Source organism: Mesoplodon mirus (genome assembly GCF_964341445.2).
Source record: "Mesoplodon mirus genome assembly, chromosome: 16".
In the NCBI taxonomy this organism is placed as follows: Eukaryota; Metazoa; Chordata; class Mammalia; order Artiodactyla; family Ziphiidae; genus Mesoplodon; species Mesoplodon mirus.
The window spans coordinates 50,211,529-50,226,267 of NC_138992.1; positions in this window are offsets into that span (position 1 = coordinate 50,211,529).

The following is a 14,739-nucleotide window of genomic DNA, read 5'->3' on the forward strand; positions in this document are numbered from 1 at the left end:
ATCTGGGAGTATGTGGTTATTGTTGGATAATGGTGACTTTCACTTTTAACATTTTTTGATCTATAATTTGTCCCATATTTATATAGGAAATATGTAAATTCTCCAAAATTACTGCTGTAAACGATGACTAATATAGTAAATACTTAGTGCATTTATGTAATAGGAAAGAGTAGATGAAGAAAATCTCTTAATAATTGATGGATTAAATAAAATATGAGATTATAGGAATAAGGGATGAATATGTGAGGGAATGATGAATCAGAGACATGGCAGGCATTGTTAGATATGGGGAACAAATGTACTTATCCTGAAATTACTGATTTGCAGTTAAGACCAGTATATGGTGTTAATAACCAATGGGTAACACTCAGGATAGTTACAAGTGTCTGTTAATTTCATATTTAGTCTGCAAGTATTCATGGAAATTGTCAATTATGGGGCATATAAAAAAGCTTAGCAGGTAACAAAATAAAAATAAACCAGTGGGACTACCTCAAACTAAAAAGTTTCTGTATAACAAAGGAAACAACAAAACCAGAAGGCAACCCACAGAACGGGAAAGAATATTTGCAAACCATATATCTGATAAGAGGTTAATCTCCAATATATAAGGAACTTGTATAGCTCAATAGTAAAAAACAAACAAACAGAAAAACAAACTAATAAACCCAATTTTTAAAATGGGCTAAGAGCTTGAATAGACATTTCTCTGAAGACATATAGATGGCCATCAGGTACATATCAGGGAAATGCAAATCAAAACCACAATGAGATATCCTTCACACCTGTCATTAACAAAACAAAAGACAACAAGTGTTGGCAAGGATGTGAAGAAAAGGGAATCCTTGTACACTGTTGATGAGAATGTAAATTGGTACAGGCACTATGGAAAACAGTATGTAGGCTTCTCAAAAAATTAAAAATAGGGCTTCCCTGGTGGTTCAGTGGTTGAGAGTCCGCCTGCCGATGCAGGGGACACGGGTTCGTGCCCCGGTCCGGGAGGATCCCACATGCCGTGGAGCGGCTGGGTCTGTGAGCCATGGCTGCTGGGCCTGCACATCCGGAGCCTGTGCTCCGCAACGGGAGAGGCCACAACAGTGAGAGGCCCGCGTACAGCAAAAAACAAAACAAAAAATTAAAAATAGAACTACTGTATGATACAGCAATCTAACTTCTGCGTATTTATCCCAAAATACTGAAATCAGGATCTGGAAGAGAGCTAAACACTCCTATGTTCATTGTGCATTGTTTACAAAAGCCAAGATGTGGAAACAACCTAAATGCCCATCTGCAGATAAATGCATAAGAAAATGTGGTGTATACATACAATGGAATACTATTCAGCCTTAGAAAAGAAGGAAATTCTGCAGTACGTGACAACATGGATGAACCTTGAAGGCATTATGCTTAACTGAATAATCCAGTCACAGAAAAATAGATACCTCATGATTCCATTTATACGAGGTATCTAAAATATTCGAATTCATAGAATTGAAGAGTGGAATGGTTAGTTGTCAGGGCCTGAGGGGAGGAGGAAATGGGGAGTTAGTAATTAACCAGTGTAAAGTTTTAGTCAAGCAAGTTTCTAGAGATCAGCTGTACAACCTTGTATCTATAGTCAACAATACGTAATATACTGTAGACTTAACATTTGTTAAGAGGCTAGATCTCATCTTACCACAATAAAATTCAAAACCAAAAATGAATTTTAAGATTCTATAGCTATCCATAAGAAGCTTACAATCTAATTGGACCATTATTCACTGGAAAATGGGATTTTACAGAATCAGACAATAGTGATATTTTTCTACTGTTAGCATCCATCACCCACCAGAGTTTAAAAAGGAATATGTATGTGATCATCTTGCTTCATTCCTCTACTGTCAACACTTTTTTGGTTAGCCCGGGTTTCTTCTAGAATCATTTAATCAAATACCTTGATGGCTGTAAATACCCATCATGGAATAATTTTAAGTGGTGTATTAAAAGAAGTAAACTCCAAAACTCAGTTCTCCAGGCAAGGCGCATATGCTCTGATCCCTTGTACAGTAAATTTTTGCAAAGTGATACAAAGACTGAAATATTATTCAGTATATCACTTAATATCACTCTTTGAATGGATAAATATAGTAAATAGTGATTCATCAGTTGGCATCACTTTATTTTGTTAAGTACAATAATAAAACACTAGAGTGACATTTAGTATAACCATAAAATCAGTCTTAATTTTCTATTTTATTTTTCTCTTTTAGGTTATATATATGGAACAATTATATGTGATATATAAATGTGAATGTTAATTAGTGACAGAAATATTTCCAGTATAAATTGTAATGCTGTATCATATACGGAAAACAGTGGTTAATTCCTTTAGTATAGAAAAAATACAAATTCATTAAAAAAATAGAAAAAATGGGCAAATATCTTGACAGGTAGTTCATAAAAATACAAATGGCTAATAAGCATGTGAAAATGCTCAATTTCACTCATAATTTAAAAATGATAATTAAAACAACAAAGAGATAGGAATTTTTCACCTATCAGATGAATGCAGTTTGACACTTGGATAAAATGTCTAGTGGAGGTTGCAGGAAAGCAGACATTGTCATGCACCCTTGAGACAGAGGAGTGCAAGCTGTTTCCACTTCACCGGGGGAAAGTTTGGCAGCAATATCTATTCAAATTAAAAATGCAGTGGTCCTTTGACCTAATAGTGACATTTCTAAAAATTTTCCCTATCCTTGCCAAAGTGTGAAAAGATAATATGTGAAAAAGTGTATAAACATTGTTATTTATATAAACAAAAATCCCAAGAGAATGCCCATCAGTACAGGAACTCTTTAAATAAAGCATGGTGCATCTAAGCATAGGGCAATCCCACATTAAAAATGACGTGGTAGATCTGTATGTTATGTTATGTGATATGTTATTGTGTAAAGTGAAAAGGCAAGGTGCAGAGAACTATTACAGTATGGTCTCATTTGTGTGAAAAATGCATTTAGAAGCTTGAAAGTTGTAAGAATTTGATGAAGATAGTGATTATATCTGGGGGGGAAAAAGTAGGAGGTCTGGGGTGGAAGGGAAAGTTTTATTTTCATTTTATACCTATTTCTACCTTAAATTTTTTTAAACTGATGTATTTACTTTGTCTATAGTGAAAGAAAATCAAGTTGAAAATGCAAGTGGCAGAAGTGAAAAAATCAAAAAGGGAGAAGCTTGAATAAGCAATCCTAAAACATATATATATATATATATATATATATATATATATATATATATATATATGAATCACTTTTCTGTATACCTGAAACTAACACAACTTTGTGAATCAGCTATACTCGAATACAAAATTCTAATGCTAATACTTTCAGATTTCTTAAACGATTAGAAATAGCTTTAACATTCAGCCATGTTATTCTAACATTTATTGAACACAGTATTACTCTGTGCCAAGAACTATGCCCAACACCTTTAATATATATTATCTTGTTTACTCTTTACAACAAATTTATGATGCATGTATAATTCCTAATTTGATTTTACACATAGCTCAGAGATGTGCAGGGACTTATTCATGATCACACAGCAGGTAAATAGCTCTGGAATTAGAAACTCAGAACTCCGCCCACAATCTCCATGTTGGATTACTTCTAGGAGATTAGAATGAAAGAGGAAGGCTCTGAGGTCTTAGATTTTGTCCATATTGACACAAAGAAATAGTGGAATACAGTATTACCTGAAGTTATGGCATAATATCCATGGATAATTTACTTTCATGTCCTTTGCTTATGCAGGTTACCCAGATTTAAAGAGCCCAGTTGCAGGCATACTCTAATCCAGGGGTCCCCAACCCCTGGCTGTGGACCGGTACCGGTCAGAGACCTGTTACGAACCAGGCCACACAGCAGGAGGTGAGAGGTGGGCTAGCGAGCGAACCTTCACCCACCGCTTCCCATCGCTCGCATTAACGCCTGAACCATCTCCCCTGCCCAGTTTGTGGAAAAATTGTCTTCCACGAAACCGGTCCCTGATGCCAAAAAGATTGGGGACCGCAGCTCTAGTTCAGAGTCAGCACTGGGTTATTGTGGGGTCAACAGAGGGTGTTGAATGCAGGACACGGAGAAAGGTTTAAGAGAGGTAGGGCTGGCTAGGAAGATGGGTCGAGCCTCAGAGATGAGCAAAGGCAGGGAGCTTGGAAACCAGGGAGGCAGTCTGGGGCAGCAGGGATGAGACAAGAAGGAACAGGAACCCAGGCAGAGGGAGACAATAAGAACTCAGTGCCCCAGGAGAGGAGTCTGACACTGAGTCCAGGGTTCCTCAGGGTCAGAGCCCTTGTTTACATGGCAACGAGGTACCATTAGTGAGAGAACCTATAAGATGGAAGGACCGAGAAGCAGACAGTTGCTCATGGCGCCTACATTTTTAACTTCTCAAGGGCAGGGACCGGACCTTATTTATTTTTGAAACCCCAGAGCCTGGTAATGTGCACTTAGCAGGCACTCACTGTTTGAAAAGGAAATGTGGACAGTTCTCCCCCTGCCTTTGCCCTAAGGGTTCCCTGCTTAGCAGCCAAAGTTCCCATTGATCTAAACCTCTTAATCATTTGTAGAAGTTGGGTGGATGAGATGGGAAAGGCTCAAGATGTCTAGCGGGATGTACACTATGAATTTTCATGAGCAGAATAAAACACGCTTCTTTTTCCTGCTAGCTATTTGTGGACCCTCACTAAGAGTCCAGAACCCTTTAAAGGATTTTGAATGAAGGGCTGTGGGTTAGGTAATGTCCCCTTCGCTCCAGCTTTTGTAAAGTTCTTACAAATAAACTCACTTTGTTTTTAGTTGTCTCTCTGAAAAATTCATAGGTCTTTCACAGGCTCACTCTCGTTATGTTGATTTGATGTGACAAGGAACTTGTAGGTCATATTTAACACCCCAGGATGGAGTTCTTCCCACCCTCCTCTCTCCACCACAAAGAAACAGTCTAAGGAGCAAATCAACCACATTCCCAGCTGTATCATCTTCCAAAATTTTATTTTTGAATAAAAAGATTTTGACAGTTCTACAAATCACAGAATTTTGTAGTCAACTCCTGAGAGAAAAATATAAATTCGCATTTTTTTCATATGTGTCGACCCTCTTCTACCATCCTCTGGTGAAATTAGGTATTGCAAACCAATTTTAAAATATTTGGATACTCTTCACTTGAACATTGTTAATATGAACTGAGTGAAAAGAACACAGATTATTTTATAAAAGGTAAAGAAATCTCACATTTCCTTTTACATTTCTTTTTCTTACTTTTATGAAATCACTTCTCTCTTCCTCTAATAGAGAAAACAGGTTTATCCTGAATAATAATATCAACTTCCTCTTTCATCACTGTCTAATATCCATTTAGATTTTGTCTTGCATTATTATTTGTTCTTAATTTTCTTATCTTAGTATATTCTGTCTTACCCCTTCTCCCTGTCTCCTGGCGGTTATGTGATTATTTACTATTATCTTTGTTTGCATATTTAAAAAATGTTTGTCAAAAAGATCTACCTTCTGTGATATAAGGTTGATAACTATACTTTGAGGAGTTCTATGTTTGATTGACATAATCTGAATAATAGAAATCATGCGGGTTATGGTTCAAGATGGCAGAGTAGAAGGACATGCTCTCACTCCCTCCTGTGAGAACACAGGAATCATAATTAACTGCTGAACAATCATTGACAGGAAGACACTGGAACTGACCAAAAACGATACCCCACATCCAAAGACAAAGGAGAAGCCACAATGAGATGGTAGGAGGGACACAATCACAATAAAATCAAATGCCATAACTTCTGGGTGGGTGACTCACAAACTGGAGAACACTTATACCACAGAAGTCCACCCACTGGAGTGAAGGTTCTGAGCCCCATGTCAGGCTTCCCAACCTGGGGGTCCGGCAATGGGAGTCAGAATTCCTAGAGAATAAGACTTTGAAGGCTAGCAGGACTTCATTGCAGGACTTCAACAGGACTGGGGGAAACAGAGACTCCACTCTTGGAGGGCACACACAAAGTAATGTGCACATCAGGACCCAGGGGAAGGAGCAGTGACCCCATAGGAGACTGAAGCAGACCTACCTGCTAGCGTAGGAGGGTCTCCTGCAGAGGCAGGGGGTGGTTCTGTCTCACCGTGAGGACAAGGACACTGGCAGCAGAAATTCTGGGAAGTACTCTTAGGTTGAGCCCTCCCAGAGTCTGCAATTAGCCCCACCAAAGAGCCCAGGTAGGCTCCAGTGTTGGATTTCCTCAGGGCAAACAACCAACAGGTAGGGAACCCAGACCCACCCATCAGCAGTCAAGTAGATTAAAGTTTTACTGAGCTCTGCCCACCAGAGCAACAGCCAGCTCTACCCACCACCAGTCCCTGCAATCAGGAAACTTGCACAAGCCTCTTAGATAGCCTCATCCACCAGAGAGCGAACAGCAGAAGCAAGAAGAACTACAATCCTGCAGCCTGTGGAACAAAAACCACATTCACAGAAAGAGAAGATGAAAAGGCAGAGGGCTATATACCAGATGAAGAAGCAAGATAAAACCCCAGAAAAACAACTAAATGAAATGGAGATAGGCAACCTTCCAGAAAAAGTATTCAGAGTAAGAGTAATGATAGTGAAGATGATCAAGGACCTCGGAAAAGGAATGGAGGCAAAGATCGAGAAGATACAAGAAATGTTTAACAAAGACCTGGAAGAATTAAAGAACAAACAAACAGGGATGAACAATACAATAACTGAAATGAAAACTATACTAGAAGGAATCAATAGCAGAATAACTGAGGCAGAAGAACAGATAAGTGACCTAGAAGACAGAATGGTGGAATTCACTGCTGCAGAACAGAATAAAGAAAAATGAATGAAAAGAAATGAAGGCAGCCTAAGAGGTCTCTGGGACAATATTAAACACAACAACATTCATATTATAGGGGCCTCAGAAGGAGAAGAGAGAGAGAAAGAACCAGAGAAATTATTTGAAGAGATTATAGTCGAAAACTTGCCTGACATGGGAAAGGAAAGAGCCATCCAAGTTCAGGAAGTGCAGAGTCCCATACAGGATAAACCCAAGGAGAAACACATGGAGACACATAGTAATCAAACTGGCAAAAGTTAAAGACAAAGACAAATTATCGAAAGCAGCAAGGAAAAAATGAAAAATAACATACAAGGGAACTCCCATAAGGTTAACAGTTGATTTCTCAGCAGAAACTCTATGAGCCAGAAGGGAGTGGCACAATATACTTAAAGTGATGAAAGGGAAGAACCTACAACCAAGATTACTCTACTCAGCAAGGATCTCATTCAGATTTGATGGAGAAATCAAAAGCTTTACATACAAGCAAAAGCTAAGAGAATTCAGCACCACCAAACCAGCTCTACAGCAAATGCTAAAGGAACTTTTTTAAAGTGGGAAACACAAGAGAAGAAAAGGACCTACAAAAACAAACACAAAGCAATTAAGAAAATGGTCATAGGAACATACATATTGAAAATTACTTTAAATGTGAATGGATTACATGCTCTAACCAAAAGACACAGGCTTGCTGAATGGATACAAAAACAAGAACCATCTATATGTTGTCTATAAGAGACCCACTTCAGACCTAGGGACACATACAGACTGAAAGTGAGGGAATGGAAAAAGATATTCCATGCAAATGGAAATCAGAAGAAAGCTGGAGTAGCAATACTTATATCAGATAAAATAGACTTTAAAATAAAGAATGTTACAAGAGACAAGGAAGGACATTACATAATGATTAAGGGGTCAATCCAAGAAGAAGATATAACAAATATAAATATATATGCACCCAACATAGGAGCACCTCAATACATAATGCAACTGTTAACAGCTATAAAAGAGGAAATCGACAGTAACACAGTAATAGTGGGGGACTTTAACACCTCACTTACACCAATGGACACATCATCCAAACAGAAAATTAATAAGAAAACACAAGCTTTAAATGACACAATTGACCAGATAGATTTAATTGATATTTATAGGACATTCCAACCAAAAACAGCAGATTACACTTTCTTCTCAAGTGCACACAGAACATTCTCCAGGATAGATTACATCTTAGGTCAAAAACAACCCTCAGTAAATTTAAGAAAATTGAAATCATATCAAGCATCTTTTCTGACCACATTGCTATGAGATTAGAAATGAGTTACAGGGGGAAAAAAACGTAAAAAACACAAACACATGGGGGATAAACAATAGCTTATTAAATAACCAAGAAATCACTGAATAAAGCAAAGAGGAAATCAAAAACTACCTAGAGACAAATGACAATGAAAACACGATGATCCAAAACCTATGGGACGCAGCAAAAGCAGTTCTAAGAGGGAAATTTATAGCTATACAAGCCTACTTCAAGAAACAAGAAAAATCTCAAATAAACAATCTAACCGTACACCTGAAGGAACTAGAGAAAGAAGAACAAACAAAACACACAGTTAGCAGAAGGAAAGAAATCATAAAGATCAGAGCAGAAATAAATGAAATAGAAATGAAGAAAACAATAGCAAAGCTCAGTAAAACTAAAAGCTGGTTCTTTGAGAAGATAAACAATATTGATAACCCATTAACCATATTCATCAAGAAAAAGAGGGATAAGACTCAAATCAATAAAATTAGAAATGAAAAAGGAGAAGTTACAACGGACACCGCAGAAATACAAAGCATCATAAGAGACTACTACAAGCAACTCTATGCCAATAAAATGGACAACCTGGAAGAAATGGACAAATTTTTAGAAAGGTATAACCTTCCAAGACTGAACCAGGAAGAAATAGAAAATATGAACAGACCAATCACGAGTAATGAAATTGAAACTGTGATTAAAAATCTTCCAACAAACAAAGGTGCAGGACCAGATGGCTTCACAGGTGAAATCTATCAAACATTTAGAGTAGAGCCAAGACCCATCCTTCTCAAGTTCTTCCAAAAAATTTCAGAGTAAGGAACACTCCCAAACTCATCCTATGAGGACACCAGCACCCTGATACCAAAACCAGACAAAGACACTACAAAAAAGAAAATTACAGACCAATATCACTGATGAATATACATGCAAAAATCCTCAACAAAATACTAACAAACAGAATCCAACAACATATTAAAAGGATCATACACCTTGATCAAGTGGGATTTATCCCAGGGATGCAAGGATTCTTCAATATATGCAAATCAATCAATGTGATACACCATATTAACAAACTGAAGAAGAAAAACCATATGATCATCTCAATGCAGAAAAAGCTTTTGACAAAATTCAACACCCATTTATGATAAAAACTCTCCAGAAAGTGGGCATAGAGGGAACCTACCTCAATATAATAAAAGCCTTATACAGAAAACCCATAGCAAACATCATTCTCAGTGGTGAAAAACTGAAGGCATTTCCTCTAAGATCAGGAACAAGACAAGGATGTCCACTGTCACCACTATTATTCAGCATAGTTTTGGAAGTCCTAGCCATGGCAGTCAGAGAAGGAAAAGAAATAAAAGGAATACAAATTGGAAAAGAAGAAGTAAAACAGTCACTGTTTGCAGATGACATGATAGTATACATAGAGAATTCTAAAGATGCCACCAGAAATCTACTAGACCTAATCAATTAATTTGGTAAAGTTGCAGGATACAAAATTAATGCACAGAAATCTCTTGCATTCCTATATACTGATGATGAAATATCTGAAAGCAAAATTAAGGAAACACTCCCATTTACCATTGCAACAAAAAGAATAAAATACCTAGGAAGAAACCTACATAGGGAGATAAAGACCTGTATGCAGAAAACTATAAGACACTGATGAAAGAAATTAAAGATGATACCAACAGATGGAGAGATATACCATGTTCTTTGATTGGAAGAATCAATATTGTGAAAATGACTATACTACCCAAAGCAATCTACAGATTCAATGCAATCCCTATCAAATTACCAATGGCATTTTTTTTTACAGAGCTAAAACAAAAACTCTTAAAATTTGTATGGAGACACAAAAGTCCCCGAATAGCCAAAACAGTCTTGAGGGGAAAATAGCGGAGCTGGAGGAATCAGACTCCCTGACGTCAGGCTATACTACAAAGCTACAGTCATCAAGACAGTATGGTACTTGCACAAAAACAGAAATATAGATCAATGGAACAAGATAGAAAGCCCAGAGATAAACCCATGCACCTATGGTCAACTGGTCTATGACAAAGGAGGCAAAGATATACAATGGAAAAAAGACAGTCTCTTCAATAAGTGATGTTGGGAAAACTGGACAGCTACATGTAAAAGAATGAAATTAGAACACTCCCTAACACCATACACAGAAATAAACTAAAAATGGATTAAAGACCTAAATGTAAGACTGGATACTATCAAACTCTTAGAGGAAAACATAGTAAGAACACTCTTTGACATAAATCACAGCAAGATCTTTTTTGATCCACCTCCTAGAGTAATGGAAATAAAAACAAAAATAAACAAATGGGACCAAATGAAACTTTAAAGCTTTTGCACAGCAAAGGAAACCATAAGCAAGATGAAAAGAAAACCTTCAGAATGAGAGAAAATATTTGCAGAGGAATCAATGGACAAAGGATTAATCTCCAAAGTATATAAACAGCTCATGCAGCTCAACATTAAAAAAACAAACAACCCAATCAAAAAATGGGCAGAAGACCTCAATAGGCATTCCTCTGAAGAAGACATATAGATGGCCAAGAAGCACATGAAAAGCTGATCAACATCACTAATTATTAGAGAAATGCAAATCAAAACTACAATGAGGTATCACCTCACACCAGTTAGAATGGGAATCATCAGAAAATCTGCAAACAACACATGCTGGAGAGGGTGAGAAAAGGGAACCCTCTTGCACTGTTGGTGAGAAGGTAAGTTGATATAACCACTATGGAGAACAGTATAGAGGTTTCTTAAAAAAATAAAAATAGAACTACCATACTACCCAGCCATCCCACTACTGGGCAGATACCCAGAGAAAACCATAATTCCAAAAGACACATACACCCCAATGTTCATTGCAGCACTATTTACAAAAGACAGGTCATGGAGGCATCCTAATGTCCATTGACGACTGGATAAAGAAGATGCGGTACATATATACAATAGAATATTACTCAGCCATAAAAAGGAACGAAATTGGGTCATTTGTAGAGTTGTGGATGTATCTAGAGACTGTCAAACAGAATGAAGTAAGTCAGAAAGAGAAAAACAAATATCGTATATTAACGCATATATGAGGAACCTAGAAAAATGGTACAGAGGAACCGGTTTACAGGACAGAAATTGAGACACAGATGTAGAGAACAAACATATGGACACCAAGGGGGAAAAATCGTGGTGGGGGAGGGGTGGTGGTGTGCTGAATTGGGCGATTGGGATTGACATGTATACACTGATGTGTATAAAATGGATGACTAATAAGAACCCGGTGTATAAAAAATAAATAAAATAAAAGTCACAAAAAAAGGTTAAAATTAAAAAAGAAATAGAAACCATGCACATAAGAGCTGTATTTTTTCATTCTATTGAAAATCATACCATTGTTTATTAAAATACGTAATATAAAAATGTGATGGAGAATAGTCTTTAAGTGTACAAACTTCTGGAAAGTTAAAACATTTAGACCACAGTATAAACATCTTCAACTTAATATATCTTAATAAGTACTGATTTGTGTTTGAAATATTTTTTCAAGGTGAAGAAGCTTCACTTTCAAAAAGTCACTTTAATCAAGAGTTTAATTCATAAAGAAAGGTTCTGAAACCTAAAACATGGATTGGTGTGAATTTGAATCTGGAGACCTAAGATGGTGCATTAGTTTCCCAGGGCTGCTGGAACAAATGATCGCAAACTAGGTGGCTTAAAACAACAGAAATGTGTTCTGGAGACCAGAGTCTGAAATCAAGGTACCTGTGAGTTTGATTCCTTGTGGAGGCTCTGAGGGAGAATCTGCTCCATGCCTCTCTCCTGGCTTCTGGTGATCGCTGACAATGCTTGGCGCTCCTTGGCTCGTGGCTGCCCTCCAGTATCTGTATCAGTCTTCATATGGCTTTTCTCTGTGTCTCCTTCTCTGACTCTTATAAGGACACTTGTCATTGGATTTTCCACCTTAATTCAGGATGATCTCATCTCTAGATCCTTAACTATATTTTAAAAGACCCTTACTCCAAATAAAATTGCATTCTTAGGTTCTGCTTGGACATGTGTTTTAGGGTCACCATTCAACCCATTACAGATGGGAATTATCACCTATATTTGCAGCTCTGAGGTCACACTTGGCGTCCTCCTTTAGACCTGGTTTCCTAAACCATTGTCTGTTGCCTGTGGCCCTGGCCTTGGGGCTCCACTTCCAATCTTTCATGAAATGGTACTCATGATAGTGGATTTTTTTAAAACTATATTCCCTAGAATTGTTCCAATTCTATAATTCTATTCTATTTCCTAGTATGTCAGGAAAAGAGAACACTTTTATTTGCCTTTGATAAATAATTAAAGTACCAGATATTCCAGTCTTTATTTATTTGTTTCCCTGTTCCAAAGGTTTTAAGGTATCTTACATAAATAGATAAAAATGAGGTAAGAATCAATTTGAATTAAATAGAAGAGGAAAGCAGGAAACATGAAAATGAGAGTAGAAGGGATAGGAAGAAGCTAGAAGGTAAAATTATTACATAAAATTTATAAATAAAAATATTAAAACCCATAAATGGTAGAAGGTGATTTGCTAAAGGTAAACTTCAAATTTGACTCTCAGCCTTCTGGCAGTCCATTCAAAGAAGAAAGCAGGTATGTGTTTCAAAGTGTCCATAAAATTAAAGCAAATTAATTTTAATTAGGTGCTTGGAGGAAGTACATTCATTCCTGACCCTTAGAAAATTTCTTGTGGGATCTCCATGTGAGGATGTGCTATGTAAATAGCAAGTGCAATGCAATTAGCAGCATCTTTAAACACAGTGAGAAGTTTCAACAGGTTTCTTGTTTGTAATGTCCCTCAATATGAACCTTTGGGTAATTTGGTGAACATAGTTACAGGGAGCTCAAAAGCATTTGGTCCAGGTACAGAGCTCAGTGTTTGTCTGGATTGCTGGAGAGAGGGATTTTTAGAAAATCAAAAAGAAGGGATAGCTAACATGTCTTCCAAGTGATATTCCAAACATACTGTTTCTCAATACGATTTTGGCTTGTACGGCACAGCAGTTACATCAGGCTGTTCTAGTGAAAATAACCTGGAGCATGGCTCCCTGCCATGTCAGCTGTCATGTGCTCCAGCTGGCAGCCAGAGGGGCAGGCTGACGACCTATGCTGCACACATGCTAAAGAGAAGCTGCCCACCGTCCCCACGTGGAGGGAGGATGAGGGCACAGCCTTGGGGGCCACCAGGATTTTCTCCAGGAATTGGGGCCTGCTGCAGTGCCCTGAGGAAAGGGCAACCAAGGCCACCAAAACTCCACAGCAAATGGTGTAGATGTTTTTTATTTGAAAATTCTTTAAATGTCTATGGCAAAATATTTTCTTCTTATGTAAAAACATTTCAGTGAAGTTTCACAGAACCTTTCCTGTTAAATAGTGCTTCTTCTTGGTGTCACTTCTGAAATAAACTAGCATAAAAACCGATTTCTAGGGTAACAGTAAATTAACATGTTGTGTAGACTTAATAGCTTTATGCTAGTTAAAAGTTGGGAATCATCTGACAAAAATGATGGCTTTGATTCTAAAAGATCACTAGCCCTTCTTTCTAACAGATAACAGATAGGCTCACCCATCTATTGAAAGCATACCTAGTTTGTGGCACCAGAGCCTCTTATCCTGCATTTTTTTTTTTAAGATGTTGGGGTTAGGAGTTTATTAGTTAATTTATTTTTGCTGTGTTGGGTCTTCGTTTCTGTGTGAGGGCTTTCTCTAGTTGTGGCAAGCGGGGGCCACTCTTCATCGCGGTGCGCGGACCTCTCACTATCGCGGCCTCTCTTGTTGCAGAGCACAGGCTCCAGACGCGCAGGCTCAGTAGTTGTGGCTCACGGGCCTAGTTGCTCCGCGGCACGTGGGATCCTCCCAGACCAGGGCTTGAACCCGTGTCCTCTGCATTAGCAGGCAGACTCTCAACCACTGCGCCACCAGGGAGGCCCTTATCCTGCATTTTAAAAAGTGACTACCTATGATTCTATTTTATACAGGATTCCTTACAAATAATTAACACATTTTCTTAATAAAATAGGTGATCTAACTACAGATAGAAGATAATCTCCTCTCAGTGGTAAGGACCGGAGAAAAGGCAATTTGACTTGCTTGCCATCACTGCAGAGGTTTGGGATGGGTGAAAGGATTGTCACTTTTAGGCTGGGTCCTTGACCACACACACCTCCTGTCCCCTTAAACACCAGTACCTCCAGCATTCAAAAAATGGGGCAGAGAGCCTGGAGCAGGAGGGCGCAGATGCTGCTCCGTGTCTGTGGGGCTGTCCAGGGGATTAACTTGCGGGGTGCAGTTGGATAGTTTTCCTCTGGATACAGAGGCAGCGTTCTGCTTGTTCTTACAAATCATCTAAAGTTAGATTCATGCCCCAGGCAGTTCTTCTGGTACTAACTTGGTGCGGCGGCTCTGGCTACAGTTTAGAGCAACTTCAGAAGAGCCCTGCTCACTCTGTGCCAGGGCTGGCTTCGGGTTGAAAGTGATTACTGCAGCC